The sequence below is a fragment of the Colobus angolensis genome, unplaced genomic scaffold (assembly GCF_000951035.1).
Source record: "Colobus angolensis palliatus isolate OR3802 unplaced genomic scaffold, Cang.pa_1.0 Scaffold13, whole genome shotgun sequence".
Taxonomy (NCBI): Eukaryota; Metazoa; Chordata; class Mammalia; order Primates; family Cercopithecidae; genus Colobus; species Colobus angolensis.
In genome coordinates this window covers 22,300,979-22,316,484 of record NW_012114252.1, presented here as the reverse complement: position 1 = coordinate 22,316,484, position 15,506 = coordinate 22,300,979, and the positions used below count along the sequence as shown (strand labels likewise).

General features: G+C 47.4%; 1 long non-coding RNA gene across 1 annotated transcript; it reads right to left on the bottom strand.

Moving 5' to 3' along the window:
• Positions 1-3,356: 3,356 nt before the first annotated feature.
• On the bottom strand, positions 3,357-11,421 carry LOC105505913. Its single transcript, XR_001000842.1, has 3 exons — positions 11,351-11,421; positions 4,426-4,520; positions 3,357-3,622 (listed from the first exon to the last, which is right to left on the bottom strand). It is a non-coding gene; the product is annotated as an uncharacterized LOC105505913 (long non-coding RNA).
• Between the last annotated feature and the right edge of the window lie 4,085 nt (positions 11,422-15,506).

Below are 15,506 nucleotides of genomic sequence, written 5' to 3'. Positions count from 1 at the left end.
TGCAAGCACCTGTAGTCCCAGCTACTCAGGAGGCTGAGTCAGGAGAATGGTGTGAACCCGGGAGGCGGAGCTTGCGGTGAGCCGAGATCGCGCCACTGCACTCCAGCCTGGGCCACAGAGCGAGACTCCGTCTCAAAAAAAAAAAGACTCTTGTTTTTGAAACAACAGTCTTTGGTAGATTTCCCTCACGGCATCCCTGTTATGATATTTTACGATGCACTTTGGGTTAGTTGGGGCCTCTGCTAGGTTTTTACCACATGCTTCCCACGGGCTGCTTCTTCCTCTGCCTTCACCCCGAGGGTGATGAAGAGGCTGCCAGCAGCCCTTGGCTCGCCACGGCTGCTTTGTTGAGTGCTGCTTTCTTGTTGCTTACTGTAGATCATGACCTCCAGCCTGGCCTCACCAGGTTCCCCACTCCCAGGCTCTAGATCTGGGGTCCTTTCTAACACTCCACTCCCGCTCCATGCCCTCCCTCTAAAGCACAGTCACATCTTGCTATTTTCCCTCAGCAACATCTTTCAGACCCTCTCATGCCTTTATTCACACACCTCAATATCCTCCACCAAAGTTCTGCTTCTCCAAAGTCCTGTTAACCTGGTTTTGGTAACTCAATCAACACAAACTTTTATTCTCCATGCATTGCTATAAAGCTAGCCCCGCCCTTCCTGAACTTGGGAATCCAACATTTGGCCACATCAAGTTCCACAGGGCATTCTTACACATCTGCAGAAGACCCAAGCTATGAGAGAGATCGATGAGACCAGTGTCAGAATGAAATGGAGGTCTGCCGACTGGAAAAGGCCCTAAGTGTAAGTATTTTTTTATTTAACATTGACAGTAGAGAAATATGATTTAGGTAAGAATACAGGTAAGGAGACTTATGTTGAGCAAAGAATTTTGCTCAAAGTAGGTAAGGTGACATGTGCCCAGGAGGGCTCTATGTTCTGCCCACTCACCATCCTATCCATAGGGCACCCTGACAACACTGAAGGTGACTTGGGCAGGTAACTAACATAAACATGACTGATAACAAAATCAAGATTCAAAATGGTCATGAGGGGTAGGAGCCCCAGAATGAAACCAGTGGTGTGCTGAGCATCTTGCAAGGACTGATGTGCACGGCTTTTCCCAAGTCTGCATTCAGCAATGTTGCACTGTGGGGCTGGAATCTGCCACGGTGAGGGGATTGCACCGTGGACACTGGCACGCTGTAAGGTAGCTCTCTTTCTGCTTTCTGGAATCTGCCACAGTGAGGGCATTTACACCATGGACATTGGCACACTGTGAGTCAGCTCTTTCTGCTTTCTGGAATCTGCCATCGTGAAGGCATTTTCACCATGGACACTGGCACACTGTAAGGAAGCTCTCTTCCTGCTTTCTGGAGAGCCAGTTGCAAGATATTTATCAAGCACACCACTGAGTGAAAGGGTGTATATCCTTAATGCAAGTGAATCATTTCATGAGTTCTTGACCACCTAATGTGAAATTTTTACAGAATTTCAGTCTGTCCCCTGATCTGCTTTGGTACCTGAAATGAGTCCTGGTACCTCGCCTTACCCTATAAGTGCTGGAGCAACAGAACACGCGCCCCCCCACCCCACTCTGGAGCAGGGCAAGCCTCGTGCTGGACGGGAGGTGACACTGCTTCTCCCCCACCCAAGGAAAGCGCTGGATACCTCGAACCAAAGGCCACCACATGTACTTCTTCCTATTCAATAATGCTGTGGTTTTGCTGAAATGTTGCATCGATGACCAGCTTTATGAACTTGGGTGGTCACATTACCTCTCTGAGGCTCATCAGAATCATTACTTAGAAACTTTCGACAAAAATACTAATTTCAAAGCATCACCGGAAGTATAAAATTACAGATGAGAGTGAAAATGATTTGCATTCATTCTTTTGCCTGTGAGTTTTTAGTGCTAACTAATCAATCTTCCATAAAATACACCAGAATATGACATTATTTGTGTGTGATAATGTAAGTAAAATACAGTTTAAGATTCTAACCTACTATTTTTCTGAGAAGCAGTGAAAATTTTAAACATTGAAAAAAATTGTTTGCCTATGTCTCAGCTCATGCAGAAATGATAGCTTATAGATAGGTTTATAGAGAATGTATCAAATGGACTGTCGTGTAAGTTTGCTGGCACCTGAACTGAACGTGTTGTGGGACTTGGACTGGCCTTGACTCAGGAGTGGGATGACGCAGCAATGGTGCAGACAACACCAGCTAACATTGATTAAGCCCTCATCAGTATGTCAAGCACAGATCACAGGCCCCGCCACTCATGCTTGACCTGCATCTTCCCATTTCATCATCACGACACTCCTGCCATAGCTTACCATTATTGTTGTGTAGTAAGAAATGTGCCTGGTCTTTGTCCTGGGTTCCTAGGAGGTAACATCTAAGCCTGTGGAATTTCCTGAGTGATAGGAATTTGTTACTCAAGGAGGTCCCTAAGCATCTTACGGTCTGCATGGGGCTGGCCACACCAGAAAGGCCAACTATGTGGTTACAGGGTGGGGTCACATGGTATAGCTGACCTTTGACCTCCCAAAAGGGAGAAGGCTTGAGATGGAGATCATCACCCAGGCAGTGATCCCTGCAGGAGGAGGCTCCAGTGAGAACTCGCAGACGTGCGGGAGGGGAAGTGCCCCCTGCCCCCTTCTACAGGGAGAGGGCCCGGGAGCCCCATGTTGGGACCCTCCTGATCTCGACCGGCCCTGGATGCATCTCCTCTGGTAGGTCCTCAGCATGCCCTTGGTAGTAGAGCTGCAGTTGTAAGGACAGAGCTTTTCTGAGTTCTGCAAGTCGTTCTAGTGAACTACAGACCCCAGAGAGGCTGTGGGAGCCTTGACCTTGTGTTCAGAAGCGCGAGTGGCCTGGGAGCCGCAGACTTGGTGCTGGCATGGAAGTCAGTGCGATGTTGGCAACCATCTCCAAACCTCCAGACTCCAATGTCAGCGCTGGGGGTTTCGTGCCAGGACTGCATCACAGACCACCCAGGTATTTCCTCGAATCCTCTGGTGGGGAAACTGAGACTGCAGATGGGAAATAGCCAGCACCCTCCTCCCCTCTAGTTTGCGACATGAATGAGCCAAACCCTGGCGGTGGGCCTCCGAGCCATGCTGCAGAAATGTGTCCTGTGAACATGGCGTTTCCTCCAGATCGTCCTGTTAGAGCACACCATCAAAAACAAAGAGAAAAAAGGGTTTCCCCATGTGGGTGCATCCCTAGAGAACAGGGAAGAGAGTCTCCTGTGTGGTGATCCAGGGGTTTTTTTTTTGGTTTAATGTACAAAAGCACACAGGCCACATGAAATGGTGTGTTTTTGTTTTTTTGTTTTTTGTTTTTTGTTTTTATCTCATCCCAAAACAATAAAAACAGGAGATCCCAGTAGACACAGGAGTGTTGAAGAAAAAAAAAATAATAACATAACGGGCTAACAAAAGTGCTGCATCTGACATACAAGTGAGCTTTGCTGGCAGCCACACAGTGCCGGCCTCTTCTCCCTGTATGCTCTCGTGAGCCGGCTTTCCTCAGCTACTGGGGAGCAGGATGTGGTTTTTCTTACGCTGTGTTGAATGCAAGGAATCTGTTTGTTTATTTTCATTCATTTCCTAGGGATACAGGCAGATGGGTAAGTTGCGCTTTAACTCCAAAAAGTGCCCACGGATGCGTTGACGTGTTTTAAGCCAGGGGCTGCACAGAGGCCTCGCTGAGGCTGAGTCTGCTCCATCCTGAACCCATGATTACAGCCCCAGAGAACCTGATATTAAGCTGCTCTTTGAGCCTTATCCAGGCATAATGTGCGGCTCCGTTGAAAGGCTGGCGCCGGGAGAAGACGCAGAGGGCGTCACCAGAGCCATTACGAGGCCATCATGCAGCCAAACCCACACTTTCCGCAGCCAGCAGCAGGCAGCCCGGGGAAGCGGGCGATTAGAAACCAGGCCCAGCCCTCCACGGGAACAAGCTCAGAGAAAGCCTATTCAGGGACAGCTTCCGCAGACAGGGGCAGCCTGTCTCACTCCGAAGAGCGGAGACTTCGTGTTCGTTTAAAAACGTCAACTCCTTCGGGTGAACTGCCAGCAAATGGGTGCAGCATCCCTCAGGCGCCTTCCACCCTCACAAGACCCATCGCACGTCCCTCTCGGCCACCCAGGGAATGGGGTCAGGCTGACGGAGCCAGCATTTGTCTCCCCGCCTGTCATTCTTTTGGGGTGCAACCTTGCTCTTTTCTCTGTGTGCTCTCAACCTGTTCCTACATGGGGCTGGGTGCTTTGAGCCTCGCCCAGGAGGCCTTAATGAAGTTTTATGGCAAGACCCTAAAACTCAAACAGCTGAGAGAGAGGTGCCCTAAAGATGGGCTTCTGGTGACAAAGGTGGATGTGACAGAGGCCAGCTCTTGCTGTGTCTTCCTTACCCAGGAACCCTGGGAGTTTCTCGTGAGCCTACACGAAGCAGTGTTGCCCCAGGGAAGCCCCTGGTGGCTCAGGCTTCCATGGAGTCCGTGCCCACCTCAAAGGTACAAAAGGCCGTTGAGCGAGAGTGACGTCGCACCTTGCGGCTCCACGCCGCCAGTCAGGGTTGGCTTTGGAGGAACATGCCACATTCCAGTCATTTGTCTCCCACACAGTGCACCTGTCGCTGTTCAGGGACAAAAAGCATTTCTGATGGCCAAGCTTACATGGAGGTCAGAGAAGGTGTGCTCCAAGGTACATCAGTGAGGGGCAATTAAAAACTAAACCCCACTGACCACTCTAGATTTAACCAATGAAGAAAGGAACCCTGTGATAACAATGGACAATCACTTGGATAGATAAATCAGCGTGAACATAAGAGTGCATTCCAGTAACACCAACCCTTTGCTGTGATTAGCTCAGGCAGGGACAGCAGTGGGGGGGTGGGGTGGGTTGCCACGGGGATACGCCAACCCTTTTCGTGATTAGCCTGGGCAGGGACAGCAGCAGTGGGGGGCCCCACGTTGTCACTGGGATATGCCAACCCTTGTCGTGATTAGCCCTGGCAGGGACGGCAGCAGTGGGGGGGCCCAGGTTGCCACTGGGATGCGGGTGGGCTATGTCATGTGTGTGATGTTGGCTCACCTAGCAACTGTCCTTGACCCCGAACTAAATATCACACATGCCACTTTCTATTCTTTCCCCATCTTTTCCGGCATAGGATGAGACCCGAGCTTTGGCGTGCCTGCATCTGCGTTCTGTCTGAGGATGTCAAAGCAGATGTTTGGACTCTGAGATTCATCCGTGGAATGTGCAGCGTGACTCAGGGTGAAATTGCAGAACGAGATAAATTGGCTGAAACCTGGCTCAAAGGTGGGTTCTTAGGTTCAGCTGGAGTTTTTCAGTGTTCCTCCCTACAGTGGTGAATCTGAACTCTCGGCCACGTCGCAGAGCAAGGAGCAGTCCTCTGTGAGCCCCACAACCGTGGGATCACGGTGACAGGACATGCCCAGAGGGAATTTGTCCAACCCGACACCCTCACGGAAGCCAGTTCCCTCCTGTCTTAAACTGTTCCGTTTTTGGTTTTTAGATTCAGCAACCTTATTATGCAGAGCATCTTTTTGATATGCCTATTTCACTTTTGTGATACACTTTTAATGTCATTTAAAAATTGGGCTTCAGGGTTGTTTTTGGCCAGGTGGGGTGGCTCATGCCTGTAATCCCAGCACTTTTGGGAGGCCGAGGCAGGCAGATCACCTGGGGTCAGGAGTTCGAGACCAGTGTGGCCAACGTGGTGAAACCCCTTCTCTATTAAAATACAAAAGTCAGCCAGGTGTGGTGGCGCATGCCTATAATTCCCAGCTACTCAGGAGGCTGAGGCAGAAGAATCGCTTGAACCGGGAGGCAGAGGTCGCAGTGAGCTGAGATAGCACCATTGCACTCCAGCCTGGGTGACAGCAAGACTCCGTCTCAAAAAAATAAAAATAAAATAATAATCATAATAATATTTGGGCTTCAGGAGGGCAAATCTCAACATTTTAGAATCAGTTTCTGGCACAGCGGAAGGAAGCACAGAGTTGCTGTCTCAAAGCACGGACGTCCCCACTGGGTTCCTGCTGTAGCTCCCGGGCATCTCAGAGCTGCCATCCCAAATCACTCCAGAGCCTCCTGCTGCCCGACATCTGTCCCTGCTCCTCCCTGAGTCACTCCCCTTCTCTGTGGCTCAGCAACTAGCTGTTCCCTCGACCTCCTTCTCAAGCCACCACTAGATCCTGGAGCAGCCAGGGTGCCATCCTGTCTCACTGACTCTTACAAAATTCCCCAATCTGTCTATGAGATGGCCTGCCCACCGCCCTCCTCCACGTCTTCCACAGAAGTCGTTTAAAAATGTGATGAGTTTCCTTCTGAAACATGCCCAGAGGCCTAGCCAGAGCGGAGTCCCCTGCATGGCCCTCCCCTGGCAGTTGTGTTCCCTCCTGTCCCCCTGTTTTCTGGGCCCAACCGCGGGACCTCTCTCACTCTTTCCAGTGCGGGACTTGCTCTCTGGCCCTGAGGGCTTTCGGACACAGGTCCTCCGCCCACCTCCTAATTCACCACTAACCACATCTTAGGTTTCGCTTTCCTGGGGGGATGGCCCTCCCCTGAAGGAGGCTCCCAGTGTAACTCCGGCCTCCCTCTACCCCGGGGAATTGGAGGCCTGACCTGGTACACCTGCGAGGAATGCTGGGCATGTTTATCCTGGCTCTCCTTTCTCTTGGGAGTGAGGAACGCAGGAAGCACGACCTCCCCAACTCCATCACACCAGGGGGGCTGAGGCCACGTGGGCACAGCTGCCATGGCTACACTCTGGGGCTCAGGGAGCAGGCACCTGTCTCGTGCGGAGGGTGTCCTGCAGCCTGGGCTTGCTAGCGACCATCTTACTTTGTTGAAGCTGCGATAACAAAACATCTCAGACTGAGTGATCGTTAAACACCAGAAACGTGTTGCTCACCGTTCTGGAAGCTGAGAAGGCCAAGCTCAAGGTGCTGGCAGATTCCTTGTCTGGTAAGGACTTTTTCTGTTTTCGAATGGCGCCTCTTTTGTAAGTCATTAATCCCATGCATGCAGGCTCTGTCCTCCTGACCTAATCCCCTCCTAAAGCTCCACCTTTCAATACTATGGCATTGGAGGCTAGGTTTCAGCACAGAAACTGACTAGAGACGGAACCTTGGCCTCCATCCTTATAAAGGTGATCAGATTCTGGGTGTGACCTCCTCAGAGAGGCCGGAAATGCTTCTTCTGACCTCCTGGCACTGCCTTGCCCAGGTTCTTCTTCCTGGCACTGCAGGCATATGCGCTGTGTGTGTGTGCTTGCACTTGCGTACAGTGAGCTTCGCCCGTGGCGATGCACGCCGTGGGAGAACGGTGACACGGTGTGGCTGCGTCCCCACCCAAATCTCATCTTGAATTGTAATCCCGATAATCCCCGCATGTTGAGGGAGGGACCCTGGTGAGAGGTGATTGGATCCTGGGGGTAGTTTCTGCCATGCTGTTCTCGTGATAGTGAGTTCTCCCCAGATCCGATGGTGTTATACATGTTTGACAGTTCCTCCTTCACATGCGCTCTCACCTGCCACAGTGTGAGACGTGCCTGCTTCCCCTTGTGCCATAATTGTAAGTTTCCTGAGGCCTCCCCAGCCATGCAGAACTGTGTCGAACAACCCTCCTTTGTTTATAAACTACCCAGTCTCGGACAGTTCTTCCCAGCAGTGTGAGAACGGACTAATGCAGACAAGGAGTGTGTCTCCTCTGTTCAGGACTGACACAGGGTGCCCGAGCTGGCACCGCCGCAACACCCAGAGGCCTCCATGCCAACTCCGCTAGCTGTCTGCCCTTTCCTAGCTCAGAGCCTTTGCGTGTGTGACTCCTCCCATGCTAGATGCCCTTCTCACCTCTGTGCCCATTCACACATGCAGGACCCACCTGGCCTTGTACCCAGCACAAGCCTTCCCAGCCTCCTGCTCTCTGAGCTAAGGGCCCACTGGGAACGGGGGAGGCTCCTGAATTCAGGGGCCTGCCCACTGTGTGGGGCCTGGAGCCTGCCTTTGTAACGCTGTCTTCCTCTGTTCCATTAGGGTCCAAAGATAGATCACGGCTAAGAGCTGGCAGAGCTCTTCCTTAGAGAAGAGCAGGGCTGTTCCCCTTCATGGTAATGGCGATAATGATGATGGAGATGATGTAAACCATCCAGTACTGAGCACACGTCTGTTTTAGGTGCAGGATAAGCGCCTGACGCACGTGTTCTCTCCTTTCTCTGCTCATCTGTAGCTGTAGGAGGACGGCTGATGTGTGGGGAAGTTAGACGGCTGCGTGCAAGACCAGCAGCTGGAGAGTGGCAGGATACCATGGAAACCGACCTCTGAACCCAACCCGCTTTTCCAATGGGCCCCGGCTCTGTTGGGAAACGCGAAGTGTTCATGCAGAGGGTGGACCATGAGGGATGTGCAGACCTTTTTGGTGTGCACTGCGCAGGGACCACAGTTGACTTGTTCAGACAGAAGTGTGAGTTGGTGAAAGCCCGGATTCACTTTTCTGTCTCCCCTTTCACTCTTTCATCTGCATGTGTTGGGTTTATACATATGCATGCACGTGTGTGTACATGTATGTGTGGATAAATGCACATGTGCGCATTCATGTTCATCTGTATACATATGTATACGCTCCCATGTGGGTATACACACAGTATACACATGCATTTGTGCATATGTGTGCATGTACATCTGTATACGCCCCCACACGGGTGTACACGCATGCATTTGTGCATACGTGTGCATGTACATCTGTATACACTCCCAAAGGTGTACACACGTGTATTTGTGCATACATGTGCATGTACCTATTAGGGTTTATACACTCCCATGCGGGTGTGCACACATGCATACACGTGCATGTATATCTGCATATGCTCCCATGCAGGTGTACACACATGTATTTGTGCATGTACCTCTGTATACGCTCCCACGTGGATGTACACACATGCATTTGTGCCTATGTGTGCATATACATCTGTATACGCTCCCAAGCAGGTGTACACACATGTATTTGTGCATACGTGTGCATGTACATATTAGGGTTTATACACTCCCATGTGGGTGTACACACATGCATTTGTGCATACGTGTGCATGTACATCTGTATATGCTCCCACACATCTGTACACACATTTGTGCATGTACATTTGTATACACTCCCACACTGGTGTACATACATGTATTTGTGCATACATGTGCATGTACATGCATATACGCTCCCATGTGGGTATACACACATGCATGTGTGCATATACATCTGTATACACTCCTACGTGGGTGTACACACATGTATTTGTGTGTACTGTGCATGTACATCTGTATATGCTTCCACGCAGGTGTACACACATGCATTTGTGCATACGTGTGCATGCACGTGTGTAAACACTCCCAGGGTATGCACATGCATTTGTGCATGCATGTGCATGTACATCTGTATATGCTCCCACACTGATGTACAAACATGCATTTGTGTGTACCTGTGCATGTACATGTGTGTGCACATTCACAGATTCATGTTCATATGTGCCCACATGTACAGACATATGGTTCCTATTTCCCCGTGAAAAAGATACATTCTGGTTACAGAAGCGTTTCCTTGTCTGTCACTTATTTCCTCTAGCCCTTAGTTTCTAACTCTTTTTTTCCTCCTTTTCCTTTTTTAGATTGAGGCCTAGTGAGCACGTATCAAACTGGTTAGATCTCAAGTTCTACCACTCAGTTAGTTCTGACCAATGCTCGTCTGCGAGTACCTCACACCCTGAGCACGCTACAGAGCGTTCCATCACCCCAGAAGGCAGCTTGTGCCCTCCCATCACTCCCACCTGGTGCCCCATCATGCGTCTGTGCTCCAGTCTGGCTGATTTAACTTCGCCTGGGGTTCCCTGGCCTTCATCTCCTTTGGACTTTCTGCCATTCTCCAGGGTCTGATTTTGTTTTCACTCTCAGGACTTACTTCTAAATTCACATTAAAAAGTCTTCATTTCACATAAGAGGGGCCAGAAACACCTCTCTGTTGTTCTCTTGCCTTTAAGACCCACAGTCACAGGCCGCTCCTGTCCTCCTAGAAACTGGTCGCAGGCTGGGCAGGGATCAGAAAGCTGCATCAAATTGACCCAGTCACTCACAATTAATACTAGGTTGGTGGAAAAGTAATTGCAGGTTTTGCCACTTTTTTTCCAGTGACAAAAACACTATTTTGCACCAGCCTATTAGTATTTACTGTCTTAAGCTTTTTGCATGTGTCAAACCTCAGGATACACCTGTGGATGCACACGGCCAGCACCCTCATTTAGAGATGAAGAGACTGATGTTCAGAGTGGTTCAGAGAGTCAGGTGATCTGCCCGGAGTGGCCCATAGGCGAGCACCGGAGGCTGGCTAGACAGCAGGACCGAGTCACCGTGGAGTGCTGCTCTCTAGCCAGATCATTCCCTTTGCTTCCGGAGCGTGGGAGAGGCCGCCTCTGGCTGCTTTTGTGCAGCGAAAAATGATGTCTTTTGTCATGGTGTCTGGGAAGCCGGAGAAGGTGCATGCCTGTCAGGACCCCCACCGGGCCCCAGGCGTCTGGGTTTCCTCTTCCTAAGTCCCCCTGGGGAGTTCTGTAAAGTCTTTTCCTGCTCCTAAGACCCTTCTGCTACCACCCCATTTCCCCGACTTCTCACTTTTCCTGCTCTTCCAGTCACCCAGGTCTGGCTTCCTCTCCCCGCCATGAGCCAGCCCTTGCCCGGAACCCAGGGTGATGACTCCCAGTGGGTGCTGCTCAGTCCCTTGGGCCCCCGGCAGATGGTTCTCCTGTGCCCATGGCTCCAGGGCTGGTGGGTCCCCAGCCCCCGAGTCCCCTCCCTTCCCACCCCGTCACTGTTCCCAGTCCCTGGGGCAGAACCAGACCCTTCTCCCTCCACAGCACCACCACCCCACAACAGCCCGGGTGCCCCTCCAGACTCACGGTGTCAGTGAACTACCTGAGGGCCGACTGCTCCCAGACCTACACCCCAGCGTCCCCGTGCTCTAGCCTCAAGGGGTTCCAGCCGCTCTCTGGACATTTGCAGCCAGACACCAGGGAGACACCGCACCTCGACACCGCACCTCTCCAAAGGTTCCTGTCTCAGTGAACGGCTCCAGCCCAGAACCCTACTCGGCTTTCTTATCCCCCCTTCTTCCTAACCTACTTCTAACCACTCGCTGTGGTTTATTCATCTCATTCTCAAACAGCTCTCGAAAGAGGCTTCTGGTTTGCGTGTCCTTCGTCACCCGGAGTGGGGGGTCACCGTCCCTCCCACAACCTCCCAGCGGCCTCCAGGCGCCCACCAGGCCCCTCGCCCGAGGCTCCTCCAGGGCACAGCCTGTGCTGCGCTCCGAGAAACGGACATTCTCTGGCTGTCATGGGGGTCGTCAGAAAACAAGTCACTTCCGCCAGCAGCACAACCTGATCCCCTCCCAGACGGGGCTAAGAATATCGTGCCTCGTTAGCACATTCAAAACGGTGGCACGAAATTACACGGGGCGCGCTAACAACCATGCTGGCAGCTCAGCGTGGATCGCTTTTCCTCCCATGCAGCTCCATGGGAATTCTTAACCACGCGTTCTCCCAGAGCAGCAGAGGCGCGGGGCTGGCCCCTCTGGAGTGAGCAACATGTTCTTATTCTAATTATGCTGGTAATTAGAGCGCAGGTCTTTGAACCTCAACCAGCCACGTTCCCGCCTCCAGGACTCACGCAGGATGAGAAGTGGGTCTGGAGGTTTCCTGCTGCTTAAGGCTGTTTGCTGCTGTTGTGAAGGGACCTTAAAAACAAACCCACCTGTGGATTTGTGTTTGTTGTTTGTGTGTTTCCTTGCCTCGTCCTAAATTGCTGGTGTCCAAATCACTGTTTTGTGTTCTGCATATATTGAAGCAAATGGCAAAGAGCCTTTCCCTCTTTTTCATTGTGATTTGAATTTTGTGGCGTGTGAGTGCTGACATTTCATTATTTCCACTAAAGCTTGGAATTGGAGACCTGTGATCTAAAGCAACAGTACGGGGAGTGCGCTTGTTTTGTTTCCTGAGGTCTGCATTTGTCTGTGCATTTGAATAGGGTGTATGTCTTCGGTTGGGCAATGAATTCTTCCATATTAAAATTTTCAAATATAAACTGAGCCAAATAATCAAGCTGATTTACAAAGCAATTTCTGCAGAATGAATGATAGCCTTAACTAATTGCCAGAGTAAGTCCCGCAAACCTTACATTTACAAGAACGAATTCGTCCGTTTTGAGGAGTTAGGGTAAATAAATACTCCAGGCTTTGAACAAACCAGGGAAAGACCTGAGTATGGAAATCCAATCTCTTGCCATCACTGTCAAAAAAATTTTTGAGAGTGTCCTATAAGCACAGTGCTGTGCCACATACTTTGGGTGATAAGAGATGTCAAAGGCCTCTGTGGTCCATGGTTCCCTAGCCAGTGAAACACAAGTGACATACCTGTATGTTGAATGTCAGGATGCCTGTGCTAACTGCGGTAGGTAACCAATGTATAGCCCAGGGCTCACAGGGTGACAGAGGAAGGAAGGGGTCTTGTTTTAGACCCAGGAAGATCTTGCATGTCTATCTCGCTCTACCTGACTTTTTAAAAAAATGTCCTTATTAAAAAATAATAATTCTTAAGATTATCCCAGTAAGTCTATTTTCTGTTATATCTAAGCTAAATACAATTCTCTAGCCAAATAAAAATGTCAGGTATTCTAAAATGCTTCTTTATTGAAGGAACAAATATAAAACCTAGGGTTGGAAAAATTAACCCTAAAATCAGAAAGAGTTCAGAATTGCAATCAACCAAATGTAGGTTAAAGGCAGGATCTATAAGAACAGTGAGAACACACAACCTGGACCCTCAGCAAAGACGGGAGACTTCTTGGTTCCAGATATTTAAGGACATTTTTGTCTAATCATTAGTTGACCACTAAGATAATTGAGCAGAAATTTCACTGGCTACATAAGATTTAAAAATTATAGACTTTATAAAATTCGTTTAGGAAATTTACTCAACAAAGAATAGCAAAAAAAGCCTGGAAGAAGGGGAAAAATCTGATTTCCAGAATTGGCTCATTATATTATACAACATGTCCAGCTCTCAACAAAAAGCTATGGGACAAGGAAAGAGACAAGAAAGTGTGACTCACCCAGAAAGAAAAAGGTATTTTATACAAATTATCCCCGGGGAAGCCCAGACCCGGAGTTGGGGGTCACCGTCCCTCCCACAACCTCCCAGCGGCCTCCAGGCGCCCACCAGGCCCCTCGCCCGAGGCTCCTCCAGGGCACAGCCTGTGCTGCGCTCCGAGAAACAAAGCCTTTTAATCTTCTATTGTTAATATGCTCAAAGAACTAATGGAAAGTATGAGAACAATGTCTCACCAAATCAAAAATATCAATAGAATGGCAGAAATTATAAGAAAATAACCAAATAGAAAGTCTGGAGCTAAAAACTACAGTAACTGAAATTAAAAATTCACCAGAAGGAACCAATAGCAGATTTTAGTAGGTTAAAGAATTGGCAGACTTAGAGATACATCAGCTGAGATTATTCATTCTGAGAACAGAAGAAAGAAAATGAAGAGAAATAAACAGAGCCTCAGAGACCTATGGGAAATGATCAAATAAATAAACATATGTGTAATGGAAGTCTCGTAATGAAAGGAAAGACAAAATGGGGAAGAAAGACTATTTGAAGAAATAATGGCAAAAAACTTCCCAAATTGAATAAAAAACATTAATCTATATAACCAAAGAGCTCTCTGAATTCCAAGTAGGATATCTTTCAACAAAGACAAAATTTCAAAGAAACTCTTGAAAGCAGCAACAGGGAAGTGATTCATGACATATGAGAGATTCTCAACAAGATCAACAGCTGGTTTTACATTAGAAATTACAAAGGCAAGAAGGCAGTGGAATAACATTTACAAAATGCTGAAAGAAAAGAAAGTCAAGTAAGAATTCTGTATCTAAAACTGTTCTTCAAAAATGAAGGAAAAATTAAGACATTCCCAAATAAACAAAAACCTGAGAGAGTTTATCACTATGAGATCTTCCCTACAAGAAATACTAGAATCTTTCAGGCTGAAATGAAACAATATTAGACTGTAACTCACATCAAAATAAAGAATTTTTTTCTAAAGTACCATCAGTAAAGGTAACAGCTAAATATAAAACACGGTATAAAAGTATTTTTTGTTTGTACCTTTTTTTCTCCTATCTGATTTAAAAGGAAATAGCACAAAGCAACAATTATAGATCTGTGATGACAGCCATGTACTCTGTAAAGATGCCAGTTATAGGACAATAACAGCATAGGAGTAAAGTTTTGTGTACAATTAGAATTAAATTGGTATTAATCCAAACTAGATGATTTTAAGATACTAATGGGAATCCTCAGTCAACTACTAAGAAAATAACTCAATAACTTAAACAATATACTAAAAGAAACAAAGGACTTAAAATTGAAACAAGAAAATATATATTTAGGACAAAGGGAAACAGTAATGGTAAGCTAAGGGAACCCAAAAGACATAAGGCATATAGAAAACAATTAGTAAAATGGCAGATGTAAACCAGACCTTATAAATAACTCATAAAATATGAATGAATTAAATGCTCTAGTCAAAAGATAGATATTGGCAGGATGAATAAAAATGGCATGATTCAACTATATTCTGTTTGCAGTGATATACTTTATTTCCAAAGACATAAGTAGGTTAACAGTGAAGGGATGGATAAAGATATACTGTGCAAACAATAACCAAAAAAGAGTTGGCATAGCTACACTAAAAATAAACTTTAAGGCAAAGCTGCTACTAAAGACAAAGTAGGACAATTTTAATGATGAAAGATCAATCTATCAAGAAGATATAACAACTATAAGCAATATGCATTTAAAAACAGAGGCTAAAATACATGAAGCAACAACTGACAGAATTGAAGGTAGAAATAGTTAATAATAATACTCAAATACTTCAATATCTGACTTTTAATAATGAATAGGACAATTAGACATAAGACCAATTGATAAAGTCTAAAAAACACTATAAATCAACGAAACCTAACCAATACATACAGAACATTTTATCCAACAACAGAATACACACTGTTCTCAAGTAAACATGGAACATTCTCCAGAACAGACTAAATGTTAGGCCATAGTGTATTCAGTAATTCTAAATTTATTAATTTTTTAAAGGATTTAAATTTAAATTTAAAATTCAATAAATTTAAAACGATTAAGATAATAAAGGGTATGATTTCTGATCACAATGGAAGGAAACTAGAAATCAGTAATGGAAGGCAATTTGGGAAAATTCAAAGGTGGAAATCAATTTACACCCTCCTGAATAACCCATGAGTCAAAGAAGAAATCACAAAGGAAATTAGGAAGTACGTTGACATGATTGGAAGTAAGGATACAGCATAACAAAACTTATGGGCTGCAACTAAACCCATGCTTTTCAGA